Source organism: Pogona vitticeps, chromosome 1 (genome assembly GCF_051106095.1).
Source record: "Pogona vitticeps strain Pit_001003342236 chromosome 1, PviZW2.1, whole genome shotgun sequence".
Classification (NCBI taxonomy): Eukaryota; Metazoa; Chordata; class Lepidosauria; order Squamata; family Agamidae; genus Pogona; species Pogona vitticeps.
In genome coordinates, this window is record NC_135783.1 from 18,180,373 (window position 1) to 18,200,628 (window position 20,256).

The following is a 20,256-nucleotide window of genomic DNA, read 5'->3' on the forward strand; positions in this document are numbered from 1 at the left end:
TCATTTGCCCAAACTTCCTCAAAGTAAGCACAGCGCAGGTGCAAACTATCTGCTCCACTTGTGCCAGATTTGGTGGCAATCTGGACTCTAGTTTCAAAGTTATAATTTTTTGGCCCACTTCTATTTTTAGAATTGCCTTCTAGAATGCTGATTTGCTCTGCTGCACAATACAGTGGTGCCTCGCTTAGCGATTGCTCCATTGAACGATGAAATCGCTTTGTGATGGACTTTTGGCCATCGCTGGAATGATCGCTTAGCGATGGCCCCTATGGCTAAAATTCGCTTTGCCATGATCGCGGGGAAGCGATCATGGCAAAGCGAACTTTTTTAAACAGCTGATTGGCAGTTCCAAAATGGCCGCCGCTATGAAGGAATTTCGCTTTAAGTAAGTTCTTAGCCCATAGGAACGTATTAAACACGTTTTAATACGTTCCCATGGGCTTTTTAATATCGCTTAGCGATTAAATCACTTCGCAATGTTTTTCCCGGAACGGATTAACATCGCTAAGTGAGGCACCACTGTAACATAGTTCCACTATCACACAGTTATAATACAGTAACATGGTAGCATTCTTGATTTTTTTAAAACATTGGTCAAAATCCTTTTGCAGAGTCACACAGATATCAGTGTAATGGTGTAACTCGCAGCAGCATACTGTTGTTAATGTTGTTAACACCATTGCCTTTCTGTCACATAGCTTCACAACAAGATTGTGGTCACCTTATCCCTCACATTGAATTTCCTTTCTTCACACCCAACATCTTCAGTGAGGAAACCACCCTAACCAATATGTCTCTCTCTGTCAATCATCACTGCGTTCTCAGGGTACCTTTATCAGTATACATAAGAATGTGAGTCAATTCTCACTAACCTTTCCGAGTGTTTAGGGGGGTTACGTACCAGGTCACACAATTCATGCAGGAGAAGGAATATAGGCATTAGCTCCTCAGCTAACAGCACTTCAGCACTGAGATTTAAACCATTTGGCTCACATGAGAGAACGTAAGTAACAGGATTTTAATCAGTCCATCTAAAGTATTTACATACCCCTTTTCTTATTAAAACATCGAAAGTGTTTACATTAATCATAAACCTGATGGTGAATTTTGAAAAAAAAATATTTTAAAGGACAGAAGGAACAGTAACCAGTGTAAAAATTAGATTTAAAACGACTAGAGAAAACAAGCCAATACAAATCGCAGCCAGAAATTACCTGCTAAAATTGTTGGGGAAAAAGGGGTCTTCACAAAAGTCACTCAAATGCTCCCCCCAAAGATTTTATTTTTCTAACAACCCTCAGAAAATAGGTGTGGAGTTGTGTTTCTTGCCATCTGTTTGAGTGCCACCAGTATTTGTGCTGCACATACTGTGTTTCCCTGAAAATAAGACAGGGTCTTATATTAATGTTTGCTCCAAAAACACATTAGGGCTTATTTTCAGGGGATGTTTTGTTTTTTTCATGTACAACCATCTACATTTATTCAAATACAGTCAAATCTTCTTCTGGTTGATGCACAAGGGTGGAGGATGGGCATTCACTTAACTGGGGCATATTTTGGGGGTAGGGCTTATATTACGACCATCCTGAAAAATCATACTAGGGCTTATTTTTAGGTTAGGGCTTATTTTCAAGGAAGCAGGGTATTATAAAGACTATTATGCTGATGAAAAAGAAACCATTCATTTCCTTTGCTTGACCACAGGATGAGATGTTCATAGATGCTATCTCTGGGACCTACTATTTTCACAAAATGTGACTTTGCAAAGTACTTTTTAATGTTGCAAACAAACAGACCTCAATGGGTCCAGGAGCTTAGAGCTGTTCGTTTTTGTTTTTTGAGCTGTAATTCCAGAATCCCATGGCCAACTTGACTAGAGGTTCCTGGAGTTGCAATCCAAACAATGTACTTTTCCAAGCTCTGGAATTTTCTGGAATTATCTGTGGGATGCAAAACTGCCAAAAATGGGGGGAGGGGGACAACCAAGTTCTTTTTGAAACATGAAAATCTAACTGGCCAGACTGGCACTTTTATAGTTTTGAAAAATATGTGGGTATTAAAAACAGTAAGGGGTTCCATCACGGTTTTAAAATGAGTCTTTGCTACTGTAGCCTTATGGGAAAAGCAAATCATCATCAGGGGTGGGCAAAATGTGGCCCTCCAGATGTTGTTGAACTGCAACTCCCATAATTCCTAGCCCACACAGCCAATAGTGAGGAGATTTGGGCCTAGCCCACTCAGCTAATAGTGTAAGGAGAGTTGGGCCTAGCCCACACAGTGAGGAATGTTGGGATTTGCAGTTTAGGAACATCTGGAGGGCCGCACTTTACCCAGGTCTGTAGCTGCTGCTACTGCTGTTGGGGAGAGAACATTTTTGATGGGACCAGAGCTACAAAATGAGCGGGAGACTGGGGGAGGGATGACAAGTCTGTGAACAGGTCCTCCTTTACCACAGCAGCATAGGCGTATTAAGCGTAGGAGATAGCGGACAGATCCACATGAGATGAATACAGTATGTGGGTTGAGGCAATGATTAAGGCTCAGACTCAGCAAGTTACTTGGGATACCTTGCCCTTGCCAAAGGCATTTCTTTTTTCTTTTTTAAGAAAAGCACAGGAAACCACCACACCATCTTTTACTCTTTCCCCACTATTTCAGTTCTCCATGCTTCCACACACACACACCCAGAGATCTCCAAAATTTCAGAAATGGTTTTATAGGCACATGGAGACCTACAAGAAAAGAACCCTGCTGGTTCACTTGTTTCATTGATAGAAGCTCACCATTTGAATCCTTCCTTATGATCTCCAGAGTATCCAAAACAGATCGGAATATTCTTTCACACATCCAAGTTGCCTACTCACTCACTCCTATTGTGTGTTTGGGGTTGTTGTGGTGGTGGTGTATTGATCTGTGGAAGCTTTGGTAGCATGATCTTGATGCTGATGTCTTTGTGGTAGAAATCTGGAGGGTGGATGACTGTGGATACAGTCTAGTGAGACAGCTGGTATTGGTGCAGTTGCATGATTGTGACTACCATGCAGCGAGGCAATTGGTCTGGATGAATGTCTTCTGTAACTGTTCCGATTACAAGCTGCTTTCATAAACTCTGCAACATTCTAGAATCTAGCAACAGCATTCCTGAAAGATTCATCTGAAGCTTCTGGTGCATGCCAAGATACAACCTGTGTTATGCGGATTGAACATAACATAGAAGCTTTGGCATGTTCACAGAGAGTTGGGGAAGGAAAAAAATTGGACAGATTGGTCAAAACTATTCTGTTCCTGCTTTTCTTTTTCTGGAGAGTCTACTTCCATCCCCAGAGCTCCACATAGAGAAAAACAGGTGCAGCAAAGCCATTGTGGATGGGGAGTCAGAAACATAGCAAATGACATAATTCCTATCAATGTTACACTTTAAAGTGGTTTGACTTTTATGCACTGATCTGTCTTTCCTTACCAATTGCAGTTGTCTGCTACACCCATATCTTTTTCCTACCTATGCTAATCACAGCCTATTTCAGGTTAAGTTTGCATAGTGATTTCCATTCTAATTATCTCCTTTCAATCACTGCTATTAAAAGCTTATTCTGTACCATGGATGTGTGCATTTAATTAAACATTTAGCAGGGCCAACTCTGTGGTAAGAAGGATTCATGGAATTGTGTTCCATAAAACTCACTTGTACTTAAAATAACAGTGGACAAAATTGAGGGTAGGCTGAATGTGTTTTAAGGAGTGCAAAGGGCTGGTTTTCCACTGAGTGCAGCATGAGATCAACGTTGTTGGGACTACCACTCCAGATATTTCTGATCATTGGGTAGGTGACTGGAGATTGTGGGAGTTCTAGTTTTACCACATCTGATGGGGACAAGATTTGGAAAGGCATGAATATATGAGATCTGAAGGAAGCAAAGAGTTTGAGGGAGCTGCATGGGAATTTGCTTTTGTGGTTTCCATAAAATAGGATTTATATTTCAGAACCTTCTTTTTAGGCATCCTTCAGTCTCAAGAGACTATGGTAACGTGCTCTGAACTGGAGTGTCCTCTCCAGAGCACAAAGCCTGGGTAAAATCATATGGAGGATAGGCTGTTACCCAAGCAGCAAATCCCCCCTTCTCCATGTTGCTGAAATAGTCCAACCTCTGCCATTTTAGCAAAGAGATTCCAATAATTGAGCAGGATTAGTAAGGGCCAAACAATTTGCAAAACGAGTTCTGTGTGCCCAGCTAGACTTTGGGTCTGAGTTTCTGAGCAGCAGCTCGCTTCCATTCACAAAGGAAACCACATCTGAATTAAGGAGACAACTAGCAGAAGAGGAAGGAAAACACTGCTAACCATACCCGAGACACTGAGCTATTTACTCATTATTTCATGTTCACTTTGAAGAAGCGATTATTTTGTGAGAGAAGTGGAAATGCTATGCTTTTGGAACTACAGATCCCTGAATTACTCAGCTGTCTGGAGGATTTGGACATTTAGAAGTTTCCAAGCTCTGCTACAAAGTGGGGGGAAAGAACGCATGAAAAAGTCAGAACAATAGACACATCATGTTGTCACTCTGATGAAGCTAAGGAGGTTTCAGCCTGTTCAACATATGGGTGAAAGGCCACTAAGGATCTGTATCACCTTGTATTTCATGGCAAACTATACATATAATCAACGATGTGCATTTATTTGAGCTCTTTTGTCATACAATGCAGAGATCTTACCCCCAAGCCTGTGGTTCCCAAACATTTTGGACTCAAAGCTCCCTTGATTTACCGACCCCTTGCTCGGAGGAGCCATCAAGGGTCTCACTGTTACCAGATGCAGGATCTTGACACCCCTCCCCCAGCCATCCCCCCCCCCAAATATTCCCGAGGGCACACCTCCTTCCAGATCCTGATTCAGGAAGCTCACGAGGCCACTTAACGAGTGCCTCCATTGGGGACCACAGAGATGGGGCAAGGAGAGGCAGGCACATAGCCCTCACTCCTTATTTCTGTTTAACATAGAGCTATGAACAGCTCCTCTACAGCCTTCATAGCTCTGTTCTCTGTTCCTTTTCCATGGTACCCTGGCTCAGTTCCTGGGTGCCCCATGGAGCCATGGCGCACAGTTAGAGAACCCCTGTCCTAATCCCCCAGGAGTCTTTTGGCCTTCTTTATGAGAAAATTGTGGAGAAATGGGCACATCTTCCAAATGCACTGCCTCAGTGTTAAAATTAATGCAGCTTCTACAGTCAATACTAAAGTGTTACAAGTGATAATATCTTCAAAGTTTTGTTACTGGATAGCTTGTGCCAGGAAAATACTCTTCTACAAATGATCAGTAGGGACGTCTATTGCTTTCATATTACTGTATACACTTTATATTGGAAGCTATTTGTGGTGAATAACTATACTGTATTTTGCTAGCTGAGTGATGTTGCCTCAGGCAATCAGCTTGGCTTTATATCAGTGGGTAAGAACAATGATCCCCCTTTGGGTAATATTCTTGTTTCTGCTCACCTACTCTTTGTGGTAGGGCTGCGGCAGCCAAAAAGAATTCTGATGCCCCTGGTTTCCTACATCAGCAGAAAGATTATTAATAAAGATTTAGGATGCAATCCTAGGCACGTTCACCTGGGAGTAAGTTCCCTTAAACTCAGTGGGGCACACCTTTGAATATATAAGTACAGTTCTGAAATCTAATCTGACAGTGCCATATGCTATGAGGAGGAGAGGGACTCCACTGCTCCTGTCTGCAGTCTGTCGAATTCCAACCCAAGAACCCCAGCTCACATGAATCATGGTAGACAGGCAAAGACCCAAGCAGATCTGGCACAGATAATTGATGTACCCTTGGTGGGCAGTAGAAAAGGAGGAGAGAGGGGAACTGTGAAGGAGGTCCAAAGGAGAGTGTGCCGTCTCACAAGACAGAGGGCAAAGCGGGAGGAATGAGACCAGAAAGCGCCGGTTTAGAATCGGACCCAAGGAAGGACAGGATGGAGGAGCGGGTGAGAGTCGAAAGATAAGGGGAGTTTGAAATATGTTGGGCAGAGGAGCGTGGGAGTTGGAAAGGGGAGGAGCGAGAACTGTCAGTTTGGGAAGAAGGTATAAGTAACCAGGGAGAGCAACAGTTAAGGGGAAGACGCATGGAGGCGGAAGAGAGAGAGAGAGCTGGAGAGATTGCGAGTATATGAGAGAGTAAAACACAGGAGCTATTGAGGGACTTTTCAAATCTAAAGCTAGGGGGTTAATTCCCTGATTTCCCTCGGAAAGAGTCGGGAGAAGTGAAATAGAAAACATTGTGGAGTGGTCAGTGATGTATTGCCCAAGTGAAAGGGAAGAGAACGTCAGGTGATAAGATCAGATTCAAGATTAAAGATCCTCCACAGGAGGCGATTGGACCCGGCACCCATGCCGCAACACCATTTGCGCAATGACCCTCCTGAAACCCGTTGATGTAGAGAAATTTGGGCCAGCACCCCTTTGAGTTTAACTGACTGTGGGCGGAAGTTTGTATTGGACAGTTATGGCTCATTAAGCTTTTATGAACCAATTAGGAACAGTGCTGATCCTTATGTAAATGATAAAGACAAAGATATTAAAGTTAAGAAGACGTCTCCTGTGATACTTCCCACGTAAAATGAGGAGTTGCCAGAATTTCAAACAGAACCCTATCACAGGGACCCAAGGGCAAAATGGAAGAAATAGCTAAGGAGGAAAGAACTGAGTATTTAGAGGTGAAGAAAGTAAAAGGGACGGAGAGTCAAGAGGGAGGAGATAGAAGAACAAAATAGAAAAGACAAGAACATATAGAAGGGATTGGAGGAAAGGGAAAGGAAGGTGAAGAAGAGGAAGAATGGGACAATGCAAGAGAGGAGTGGTTTAGGGCCTACCTAGCTAACCGTTCCTCAAAGGAGGAACCAGAACCCCCTTAAGAATGGCATTTTATCAATAAGGAAGGCCGATGGAAATGGGTTTTGGTTAAGCTGAGAGCCCCCAAGGGGGAAGGAGAGAAGTGAGAGAACCGTAAGGTCCCATGGAAGGCATCTTAATGGGAAAGGGGAATATGAGCAGAGGGAGACCCTGCTGTGACAAAGCTGAGATCCCAGGGATTCTGCTCAATTGACTGGCTGTTTAGTGTCTATGCTGTGGACATACAGGCCCTCCCTGCAAGGCATGTGATGGAAGCAAGAGACTGAGCGAGGACTGTCCTAGAATAGAAGGAAGAGGGCGGCAAGACATATCGTCCAACCCCTTCATGCTGAACCCCTTGGAAGTGTAACTAGGGATTGTGCCTTAGTGACAGAAACTGGACGTTGCAAGAGAAACTCTTGCCCCAGTTCTGGTTGTTGTTACAGCTCCAAGTTTAATAAATCCTTCCTGTTCATTTACATCTGTGGAATCTTTCACGGATTCTCATCCATGGGAAGTGACTGCTCTTATATTGGGGGGAGCTTTTGGGAATCACAGATGCATTATGGTAAGAGTGAGAGTGTGTGGCCTTCCAAACGTTGCTGAACTTGGCAGGGGAGATACCTTGATCAAATGTTGCTGAACTACAACTGCCCTCAGTCCCATCTAGCAAAGAAGTAAAAGCAAACCATGCTGATTATATATGACTGCATAGCACTTAGAGCAGCCTCTGGGCAGTTCAAAATTTAATTATGCAGGTGGGTACTCAATTTATTGACCTCAGAAGGATGGAAGGCTGAGTGAACCTCGAGCCAGCTAACTGAGATTGAACCTGGGTCTTGAGGAGAATTTTGGCTTCAGTAGTGCAGTTTAACCCCTGTTAGGAACTACAAGAGTCATAGCCCAGTTACATCTTATGATCTACAGTACATGTTCCTCAGCCCTGCATAGTAAACATATATGTCTGCACATGTTATTTGTCAATAAAATGAGTAAACTATCAAAGAATTAAATTTCCTAGGGATGGTGAATATTTAAAATTAAAAGCAAATTCATAATCCTTCACATTGGCGGGCTTAATATGCAAGCAGGATTTGTTGACAACTCAAAGAAGAAAGGTTCTCTGAGAAAGCTTCAAATGGTAACCAGAATTAAGTTTTTGTGGGTGTCTTTTCTTATGAGTTCTACCCAGTGAAATGACCCATTTCCATTCTGTACAAAATGGCCTCTGATGCTTTCCTCTTTGGCACTGAAAACCTTTCAATAATATTCTGAATTTGGCCAATGGACAACTTTGCCTGCAATTCTTCCTTCTACAGCATGAAAATTATTAGGCAAATGGAAAATATCTGCATGAGACTTTCTTATTTTTAATCCTTCTTTGTTTACCCACATGGTCTCAGCAAAGCAGCTTGAAAACATTACAACATAACAAAACCATTCATCACACACAATAAAAGAAATTAAAACAATAAAATCAAAGACATCCAGAACCCATAACTCCATGGAGAGGGCTTCTTGGTGGCTGCTCCCAGGCTGGGAGGAAGCTAGGGGGCTCCTTCTTGTTGTTCTTCTGACAGCAACAAAGACATTCTTATTTGGATAGGCCTTTGACCATTGATTGAAAAGGAAAAGGTTTTTAATGGTGGCTGCTGTAAAGCTTTTTTGCATTTGAGATTTTTAAATGACTTTTAGACTATTAATTCAGGTCTTTGATTTAATGTGGTAATTTATTTAACAGTGTTTTAATACTCTGTTTTATAGTGTTTTGTAACAGTTTACTTTTTCAATTCAAGCTTCAAGCCTTTGGCTCCCGTAACAAAGAAAGGCATGTTATATACTAAATAACTAATATGGATTTCAAATATTGTGTGATACAAAACAGTTCAACTGTCATGTAAAACCTGACAAAGAAGGAGAATGCTGTCATAAAACATTAGTGTGCTTTCAATTCAATGTGTACAACGTGTGTGAGAGAAAAAGAGAACATGTGCATATGTGCACAAAATGGATTAACTCCATCAAAATAAGAGGGAGCCAAACTACCATATTTTTCCATGTATAAGACTATACATTTGTCTAAAATCTTTAGACTAAAAATTGAGGCTCGTCTTATACACGGAAGTAAGCTGAGGGGAGAACAAAAATGAGTGGAGGGGAAAGCAGGGATCATAGTGGTCCTGCAGCACTTTGATCCCTTTCCCCCTAAACTTGCTAAGCCCCACTTATTTTTCCTAATTTTGGATTAGAAAAGTGGGGGTGTCTTATACATTGGGTTGTCTTATACATGGAAAAATGCGGTATTTTTTTTTAAAAAAAATGACTATTTCAAGATACGCCGATCAGTGAGTGAGCACATGTTCTACCTCCAAAACATCCTGGGCTCAGCACATGCCATCTCTAAGGCTTGTTCTTGTCTGAAACCAGCAGGGATGGAAGGGACCCTATGGCTTACAATGATGACAACGATGATGATTCGAAAGAGAAAGGAAGGAAGAGAAAGGCATGGCAAATGAGGAAGGTGAATAAGAGAACCCTATTGAGTCCAGCCCCTGACAAGGAAGCACAGGGAAGAATCAAACTCCCAACTAAACCACTGAGCTGTCCAGCAGTTCTCCCATTCTTACATACTTTTCCTCTCTTCCTCTCTTTATTCTTTCCTGCCAAAATGATTTAGAAGGAAAGAGAATGTTGCTTTTGCTAACGGTCTGCAATGATTTCTTTCAGAAGGCTTGTAAAACAAGTCTGGGGCTGCAGACTGTCCCTTTCTCAGGAAAAAAAAATACTGAGCCATATGGACCAATGATCTGATTCCATACAAGAGAGTCTCATACGCTATGAATAAACATTTGGGGCCGTGACATCTAACGGCCTCATCCTTTGCACAGAAAACTCTCTGCTATAGTACTGAAGCCCCCTCTGTGGTGTCCATGGATGCCTGAGTGCCTGCAGACACCTCCCACAGCACCTACTAAAGTCCCTCCTAATTTGTTTGTTTCACTGACTTGAGCTTGAGAAGCTGTAAAGCAAAGTTCTTAGCTTGCAGTTGCCTGCCATCTCCATTTTCTTTTCCTAAAATGCCTTCTGGAAGTGAAGATGGCACATGGGGAAAGGTCAGGCCCTTCGCCTTGCAATGAATGTCCTGAGCCACCTGCTGAAACCTTTTATAAAAGAAAAAAAAAAGAAGGAAGGAAGGAAATGAGTTCTGACTGCTCATTCCTTCTGCAGAATGCCCTGGCCTAGATGACTGGTGGAGAAAGTTGGTGGGCAGACAAGTAGGCTACAGATGTCAGGTTTAGAATGGAGAAGAGAGGAGTGTATATATCTACGTGAGACCGATGAATCAAGGTGCATGTTCATGTGTCTATGAATGGACTGGAGTGGTATATGTGTAAGAGAAAGATAGAGAAGTGAGAAATTTACAAGTACTGTAAGCCAGAGTGCAGGTTTATGTTCATGGAGTGTCCTTGAGAGAATACATTTGATGAAATGGATTAAACTTTCCAAATGATATAGAGGGAATAATTGGCTGACCTGTCTATTAGAGCAAAAAAGTTGCATTCATTTTCAGAGGTGGAACCGTTTTACATTCTGGGCCTCTGCTTTGTACACAGAGTCTTGGGTAAGCTGCCTTTTAGCCTGACCAGTTTGCTTTTCTGGGGGAAGCATATTTTGTCACCGGCTGCACCCACCTTGGCAAGCCTCCCTTGGCAGCCATTTTGTGATAGCATCCAGGACAACGTCTCAAAATTCCAAATGTGCCAAATGATCCAAAAAGATCCAAAAACATTGGAAACTGTGAGAGGTTGGAATCCGTCATCCATGCCAATTACTCCTCCTGAAACCCCTGCTATGTAAACTTGATATTGGAACACAGCAGCTGCAGAAAAACTGAGCTAAAATAATATTTTGCAAGATATCCAAAGGGTGATTAGAGTACTGACCACTTTCTCATCTAGAGCAAAGCTGTGCTGGCAATTTTATACTCGGAAGAGCACAGTGGGATCTGGAAGCAGTAAAAAGAGATGGTGCTGTCCCATTTTGTTAGCTTAGCGTGCCATTTTATCTGCAGAGGAAAATGGCTTTGGCTGTACTTCAGTTGGGGGACTGATGCAATCAACAGTATTCTAACAAAATTCTGCACTATCAAACCCAAGCTATAATTCTTTCCAATGGGTCTGGTTGCCACATATATAATGAATCAGATCTCTCTAACACAAGATCTTGTATGTGTGAATATTTTGCTAGCAGTTTCAAGTTGTGCTTTAAATGTCTGGTTGTTTTTTTTTATTTCAAGATTTCATACTTACATTATTTTATTTTGGCCAAAATACTGTTGAATCAATTATGCCTTTGTTTAGGGTAATGGCATCACCGGCAGGGGGTAACTGATGGCAATTAAAGAGCTCCTGCTTCAATCCCTCACACAACTTGTCCACAAGATGACTAACTGTGGGTAAGCTGGGCAACCACCGAGATCAAAGCAGGAATTCTTTAGGTAAAGGTAAAGGTTCCCCTTGACATTTAGTCCAGTTGTGTCTGACTCTAGGGGGCGGTGCTCATCTCTGTTTCCAAGCCGTAGAGCCAGTATTTGTCTGTAGACAGTTTCTGTGGTCACGTGACCAGCGAGACTAGACACAGAACGCCGTTACCTTCCCACCGAGGTGGTCCCTATTTATCTACTTGCATTTGCATGCTTTTGAACCGCTAGGTTGGCGGGAGCTGGGACAAGCGACGGGAGCTCACTCCGTTGTGTGGATTCGATCTTACGACGGCTGGTCTTCTGACCTTGCAGCACAGAGGTTTCTGCGGTTTAACCCACAGTGCCACCACATCCCTAGGAATTCTTTAATTACTGGTAATATCCTTCTGATAGTGACATTATCATCTATATGCAGACATAATTTACTCAACAAGATTTTGAATATTATTTTGGGTGGGTCAGAGAAATGATACAAAATGAAACAGTCGAGAGTGCACATAGATGGGTCCTGTTCAAAAACCTGGAAGATGCATTCTACGTTCACAAACTCAATGGTAATCCTTTCTTTTTTAGAAAATTCTTATGATTTTTTTAATGTGCATGTAATTCTTTGAATAAACACTCTGAAAATAAAAAATGGACAGATAGCCCTTTGGCCAATGTTATTGATATCTGTGGCTTAATATCATGACTTATCTTCAAATTATTTCAGCAAATATGTCTGTCCAGGTTTCTTCATTGTCCCAATCAGGATGGATTTAAATTTTAATAATTAGATTTTTTTTACAATTTAAATTAACTTTAAATCATTTTAAAAAATTTAAATTGTGATTCAAATCATGATTTAAATCAATTTGGTTTTTAAAAAATCATTGATTTTCTCCACCTTGGTCCCAATATTATTCAAACTTGTATGGAAGCAAGGTAGGTGTCTCTGCTGCATCACTCTGGCAAGAACCGGGTGCAGATGGTTCAGGTGGAATTGTAGCATGTGAGGTCATGGTAGAAGGTTGTAAAAAAAGAGCAGAGCCCGATCAGATTTTGAACCAGCTCCACTGCCTTAAAAGGGTTTGGCCCAGGTATGCTTCATCTACAAAGCTGCAATGAAACAAATGCACAAATCATGTTACTGTATTTTTGTTTGTTTGTTTGTTGCCATATTCCATGAACCAATTTAAAGCAGAAAGTCTTCTCAGCCAAATTTCAATAGACAGAAGCCACAAAAGATTCCACACTCTTAGCTAACTTTTTGACGTTCCGTTTTTTGACAGTTTGCATGCAACGAAAAGGAGAAGGGAAACTCCCCAAAGATTTTCTTATACAAGAACAGACAGAGCAAGAAAAAAAATGACATTGCTAGAGGAAGAAGTAGCATGTGCACTGAGATCCCCAGCATGCTGTGCCCTAAATAGGGATATTTATTCTCAGGAATGTTGAATTCTCCATTTTATATACCCTGATGCACAGAAAATCTCACTGAGAAAACTGGTTATCCCAATTTTCAGCAGACCAGGAAAGGTTCTGACTCTCTATTAAAGAACTGTACCTTTAACTAAAAAGATAAGCCTTGATTAAGTTGCTGGGCTGTGGGGGAGAATACTTGGGAGAAACAGAATGGATTTTTATACAAAAGGATTTGTGAAGTTCATTCTGGTACTGAACTCAAATTCCTGGGGTGAGTATAGTCCTGAAACACATTTTTCCATAATTCTTAATTCTACCTGTCAATCTGAGCTGCTATTTTGCACTTGGCTCTGATTGATAGAAATCCAGATTCCTTACATTTTACATATATGCACAAGGTAAGAGATTCAATCTGAATAGACAGAGCAAGTTGCACCAAGCTAGAAGAAATGAAGATAATGGTTTATTTGAATCAAGCCAGCTTTATAATCTTGGTTTGGTTGGCTCAAAAACAACATATACATGCACACATGTATGATTACCTATAGTTGGGTGCGTTTTACAGAAACAAAATGCAACAATTAAAAAAGATTAACAAAAGCATTCCAAAACCTCCTCGCTGTCTTGCTGGAAGAGAGAGGAAGAACATGAACATGATGGGAGGCTAGGCTTGATCTCATAAAAATAACTAATACAAACAAAAGAAATATGAACACAGAAATGAGCTGCATCTGAAAAGCTATGATGGGCGATACCAGACTAAAATTTCTTCAAAACACAGTGAATACTCAATTTAAAATCCATCCAATATAATAAACTTACAACCCAAATTCTCCATTGAACTAAGATGAAAAAAATACTGTGGTGCCTCACATTACGATGTTAATTCATTCCAGCGAAATTGCTGTAGAACGAAAACATCGTAAAGCGAAATTAAAAAGCCCATAGAAACGCATTAATGCGTTCCTATGGGCTTGAAACTCACAGTCCAGTGAAGATCCTCCATAGCGCGGCCATTTTCGCTGCCCGTGCAGTGAGGAATCCGTCCCAGAAAACAGCGGGCGGCCATTTTTTTACCCAGCGGCCATTTTGAAACCACTGATCAGCTGTAGGAAAATTGTCGTTTTGCGAGAATCAGTTCCCAAAGCAGGGAACCGATCATCGCAAAGCGAAATTCCCCCATAGGAAACATCGTTTTGCGATCGCTTTTGCTATTGCAAAAACTTCATCGTTATGCGATTTCATCATAAAACGGAGTGCTCGTCTTGTGAGGCACCACTGTAATTAATTTTTATTTCACCGCTATCTTACACTTATATCCCACCGTCTGCCAAGGACCTGAAGATATACATCCTTCTTCACAATATTTCAGCCTCACAACAACCTTGTAAAGTGGTTAACCTGAGAGATAATGAATACCCAAGGTCATGCAGTGACTTTCATGACCAAGTGGGGATTTGAGGGTCACCTCAGAGAGTTACACCCAACATTCTAACCACTATAGCTCTCATATGTGAAAAGATACTCAACACTAGAACTCTGTCAAGACATCAAGTCTCACTGTTCCTGAAGGGAACCATCTTACTAAGCACTCCAGCTGCTCTAAAATGATTTGACACATAGGTTATATTATTAAGAATGTTCTTGTATACAGTTCTAAAGAACAGAATTAGAAACAGAGAGCGAGGTAATGTCTTAGGCAATGCTGGAAAAATCTTAAGCAACTGGTTAACCAGCTGCCTACAAATTTGGCTCCAACACCTAAGAATTTTGACCTACTTTCCATGCCGTTGCAAGGCTGATGCCTAAAAATGTGATTCTTGCTGCTCTTTTTCCAGCTTTTCTCTTATGCACACTATATACTGTGACAAGCCAGTACAATGTAGCTCTCCTAATTCATATGCCCTGCCATGTTTATTATACTGTGCCTGAATGCCAGTTATAAAACAAATATACAATACAATTGAGCATGTTGCATTCACCTGGACGACTGCTGACCAAATGTGGAATCTGACTGGGTTCAAAAAGGCTAACACCAAAAGTAAAATAGTCTCCATGATTTAACACCTAATTGCCAAAGAAGGGGATGAGGACAAAACAGTGAGTAGGTAGGCAGCACTAGTTGCAAAACAAAAGCCAGTAACAACATAAGCATTTTAGATACAGTTGTAACTTAAACATTTGTTATGCCACATTGGCTGTAAGTACGAGCATGATAAGTCAGTGTTTCCAACACCATCATGGGCAAACAAATCAGCAGCAATAGCATTCCAATGTACATTTCCCATCACTCTGGCATAGCTTGTTCATCTCACCCGCATGGGATTATTACGTAGTTACACAATTGCTTGCTGCCTGCAAAATCCCTTTTGCATCAAAGTAAAAATGCATCAAGCTGGTGAATTTATTTTGTCAACCACATCCAAAGCCACCCTTTTTCAGATTGCTGTTGTTTTCTGTTCCTCCTAAAAGCTGCTCAGGCTCCATGCTTGGAGAGCTTCCAAGAGAAAGCAACTGGGAAGTTAACTTCAAAATATTTTTTCTAAAGTTTGTATTTTTTCCAGGGCTTAAAAAACTTATGGGGGAGGAGAGGTGTTGCAATTCTCAGTTTGCATCTCTCCAGCATGGTCAGTGGCTTTGGCAGTTAGAAGATTCTCATATTTGCAGTCCAAAAAGTAACTTTTCTGAGCTCTGACCACTGACGGAAACTGAACTGATAAATGGCCAACTTCAACACAGATTCATATTATAAAACACACATACAGTACAAAGCCCTCTATAAAAATAAAGACTTCATTACTTTACCCTCTAAAAAAACCACTGATAATAGCAATGCACTGTAAAATGATGAAACTTTAATGTGTAAGATGTTCATTCATTTTTATTATCAATACTCTACATCTCAGTACCATGTTGGCATTCCCAAGCTTAAAATCAGGCATGCAAATCCTCACTTCTCTTGTCTTCATACAGTATTTGGAGATGAGGAACCTCAAAATTATTCACTTCACCTCACAAGAGGATATTTTGTAGTGTCCCCAAAAGGAAACCTATTGTGGTGCAAAGAAAAACTACACATATAATGCAAACAGCACAAATAGGCTGAAATCATGTTGCACTGCTGCATAAAAGGTGTAATATTTGCAGGAAAATTACCTCCAGTTATGAAATTTCTGTAGACAACAGGATTTCAGCTTATCTGTGCTATCTACAATTTTTCTTAATTTACACAGTTCTTTTTTCCTATATAGGACTCTCTAAGATACTACCTCTAAAAGTTACACAATAGGATTCCAGCCATTATGTTATAAATGCAAAGAGCACAAAATGAGCAAATTTGATGATAGCTGTTGCATGGGTTTTTAAAGAATTAGAAGCAATAGAAAATTTATTTTAATCTTTTTAAACAGCTAATCATTCTGTGTATACTATGTGTCTTTGTATGTCTGTTTACGTGCATACACTTTACTTCTTAAAGAGAAAGATCACTAATTTTCCACAGGGAAAGATTGTATAAAGTTATAAAGGCCCTGACAACAAAATGTGACTGTCCTTGCCTTGAGGTGAGGAATATTGTGAGGCTTGAAATCTCCTTGAGGTGCCTCATCCAGTTGAAGCAGTCTAAATCAACACAAGTTTATAGAATATAAAGGTTTAATTCAGTTGTTTTATCAGGAAGGAGGGGGAAAATTATAGGACTTCAATTCTAGACAGCAGCTCTCAGGGTGCTGTTTAACAATAGTGCAACAACAGCACGATGGCTAAAAAGCATGCTAGCATTCTCAGTAAAACTCAGAACAAACGCAGAGAGGTTTTAAAGCCTTGGATTTTTTAAAGCCTTTGCCCAGTGTCAGAATGATGACAAGACAGGTGCTGGGCAAGTCCCCCTGGGGAGTGCATGTCACAAGAACACAGGTGCATTGAAATTATAATCAAAAGACGGACAAAAAATTACCTAGTTTTGTGTTTAAAAAGCTCTCATATAAACAGGACTAGATGGAAACCATGATGTGCAATCATTCTGAAGCAAGCTTACACCCTCTATAAAGCAAAATAATATCCATGCTGTTACAGGCATTGAGCTAAATCTGCGGCGAACTCAGACCTGCAATTCACGCCACTACGGTAAATTCAGAGCAAGTGAAAAGGGCTGCTTTCACAGCATAGTAGCCAAGCTGCTCAGTCATACCGCTGGTTCTGTGAAGAAGTTAGCTGCATGGGATTTTCTAAATAATAATAAATTTAAAAAAGCCCTACTTCTGCTAATTCTGACAATATCACAGGTTCCCCAGCAGTACTACTACAGAGCTAACCCATGTGTATATAATTTATGTATTTGTTGTACTTGTTCCAAACATTTTCATTACAGATAACACTTCTGCTAAATAAATGCATCATGCATTTCTCATGCATTCAAAAATAAAAATGTTTGTACTTGGAAAATATGAGGCTCCCACCCACCCTGGAAGAAAGTGTATTTATTTCTACTTTAAGTATCAGACTGGATGTGGTTACGCAACTTGTTCTCTACTGTCTTCTAGGACTGTTCTGTGCCACTGCTTGCGTTATAGGATGACACAAATCCACACAGACACACACCCCTCCTTCCTTCTTTCCATTCTTTCTGTCCTTCTGACATTATCCTTCAAGCTGCAAAGGGGCATAAAACTATTAATAGATGAAAATAAGTAACTGATTTCATATCTATTGCAGAACAACCAATGTTAAAAACAAAGTATCTAAAGCAACAAGACAACCATCAGAATACAACAGATTTTTTTTTAAAAAAAGTCTCAGTGGACTAAGGCAGTGGTCCCCAACCTTGGGCCTCCAGATGTTCTTGGACTTCAACTCCCAGAAATTCTGGCCAGCAGAGGTGGTGGTGAGGGCTTGTGGGAGCTGTAGTACAAGAACATCTGGAGGCCCAAGGTTGGGGACCACTGGACTAAGGCATACACGTTCTGGCTCTGAGTTCAAATCCAACCTTCCTGAAATCCCAAAATGTCACCACCAAAATGCTGCCTTCAAGAATTTCTTTGAAACTGATTTTGATCTGTTAAGAGATTCTCCATCTCACAGTATATAAAAATACCTTTGACCTGTCAAGCAAAAAACTTGTTGAACAGTTGGGTTTTTGGACACCGCTCATACATACTGTATTTTTCCATGTATAAGATGATACTTTTGTCTAAAATCTTTAGACTAAAAATTGAGGGTCATCTTATACAGAGAAGTAAGCTGAGGAGAGGACAAAACAGCCCATACCTTGCCTCTGCAAATAGCCTTCCTTCAATCATTAAGCTTAGCTTCCTACAATCAGGATCTTGCAGCGCTTTGATCCCTTCCCCCCTCCTTTTGCTAAATATCCTAAAGATATGCTGAAGAAAGTATATCTTTCTCCATGACATCTGTATTACTCACAAGTTACACTGCCTGAACTAGTCACATTCTAGTCAGCTAACAACTGCTGGATCTATTAACACCTTAGAAGCAAAGACATCAGACAGAGCTGTTTTATCTGATGCATGCTTTTGTGGAGATAAGCTTTCACCAACTGCAGCCCATTTCTTCAAATAGAGTGGTAATGTCAGATAGTTTGGGAGCTTTCTTCTTAAAACATTTAACCTCCATGATTTTTCCACACCCAAAAATCATTGGGGAATTGAGGTGGTTTTTATCAGAGACTGCAGCAAATCATATTACTGTGTTTCCCCGAAAATAAGACAGGGTTGTATATAAATTTTTGCTCCACAAAATGCATTAGGGCTTATTTTCAGGGGAAGTTTTTTTTCATGTACAACAACCTACATTTATTCAAATACAGTCATGTCATCTTCTTCTGGTTGCTGCACAATGGTGGAGGGCAGGGTTTCACTTAACTGGGGCTTATTTTTAGGGTAGGGCTTATATTACGAGCATCCCGAAAAATCATACTAGGGCTTATTTTCAGGTTAGGTCTTATTTTCGGGGAAACAGGGAATTAGTATATAATTACTATTACCCACATTGCCAGACAACATGCGTTACAATGCTGAAAACTGTAACAGTCAGCTGGCAGCCTTCTACTGGGGTACAGAGCATCCTCTTTTAACCTCCTTTGTCCTTCAACTAAAGATGGCAAACATTGTTTTCCTGGATTGTAACTGCCAGAAGTCTCCAGTTATCTTGGCTGGCAGGGATATTCTGAGAGTTACAGCCCAGAAAACTAACTGTTCTTATCTCTGTGCCTAGCTTCTTGCTAATCTAGCAGTCAAAAGACCTGCATAACCCAACCTACTAAATTTGGCAGTCAAGACGACTCTGAGGTCACCAAAATCAAGCAAGGACTGATATATAAATAACCACCTAATTTTTTCCCCAAAAATGGGCAACAGCACTAGACCTCAATGCACATAATCCTGCTACAAAACATCGTATGATGATGTTGTTTTTCCTGAACAGGACATTTAAAATGTTAAAATGATTATCAACCATGACCGATCTTTCTGTTCCCTCTCTTCAAATCACAGTGCCTAGTTTCTTCTCTAGCAACCATTTGAAATAAAACTACCGGCCAGAATTAAAACTAGGTATTTAAACTTTAAATATAATCTACAGAAACAGTAGGACGTGGTGGCGCTGTGGGTTAAACCTCAGAAGCTTCTGTGCTGCAAGGTCAGAAGACCAGCAGTCGTAAGATCGAATCCACTTGACAGAGTGAGCCCCAGCTCCTGCTAACCTAGTAGTTTGAAAGCATGTAAATGCAAGTAGATAAATAGGTACCACCACGGTGGGAAGGTAACAGCGTTCTGTGTCTAGTCCCGCTGGCCACGTGACCACAGAAACTGTCTTCAGACAAACGCTGGATTTATGGCTTGGAAACAGGGATAAGCACTGCACCCTAGAGTCGGACATGACTGGACATCTGTCAAGGGAAACCTTTACCTTACAGTTTGTTTTAATATTGTTAGCTGCCTCGGAGAGAAAAGTAAGTAAGTACATCTTGAGGGCTTCAGATTGAAAAGCCGAGTTTATAGCAATGAGCAGAAGCTCGTGGTTTTAGACAGGCGAAACTGTTTACGGACAAACGCTGGATCTATGGCTTGGAGACGGGGCACCATGACCTAGAGTCCGACACGACTGGACTAAATGTCAAGGGGGACCTTTATCTTACAGAAACAAAAATTTGGACCAGCACGTTAACCCGAGTGACTGGTAGACTAGCTAGGGCTTACAAACTTTGTTACAGTGGACCCTCAACTTACAGACGGCTCAACTTACAGACTTTTCGAGTTACAGACTTCTCTGGCTGCAAAATTTAGGTTCAACTTGCAACCGGAGAATCGACCTACAGACCAGAAAAAAACCAAAATGGAACAAAAATGGCTGTTTACGGCATTAATCGGTTTTCAATGCATTGTAGGTCAATGGAGACTCGACCTACAGACTTTTCGACCTGCAGCCACTGTTCCAATACGGATTAATTCCGTAAGTAGAGGGTCCACT

General features: G+C 41.0%; 1 protein-coding gene across 8 annotated transcripts in view; it reads right to left on the minus strand.

Annotated features, from left to right (window-relative positions):
• Nucleotides 1-20,256, minus strand: part of SLC8A1 (solute carrier family 8 member A1) — a 342,233-nt gene that overhangs the window by 273,398 nt on the left and 48,579 nt on the right. The gene's annotated exons all lie outside the window — the stretch shown is intronic.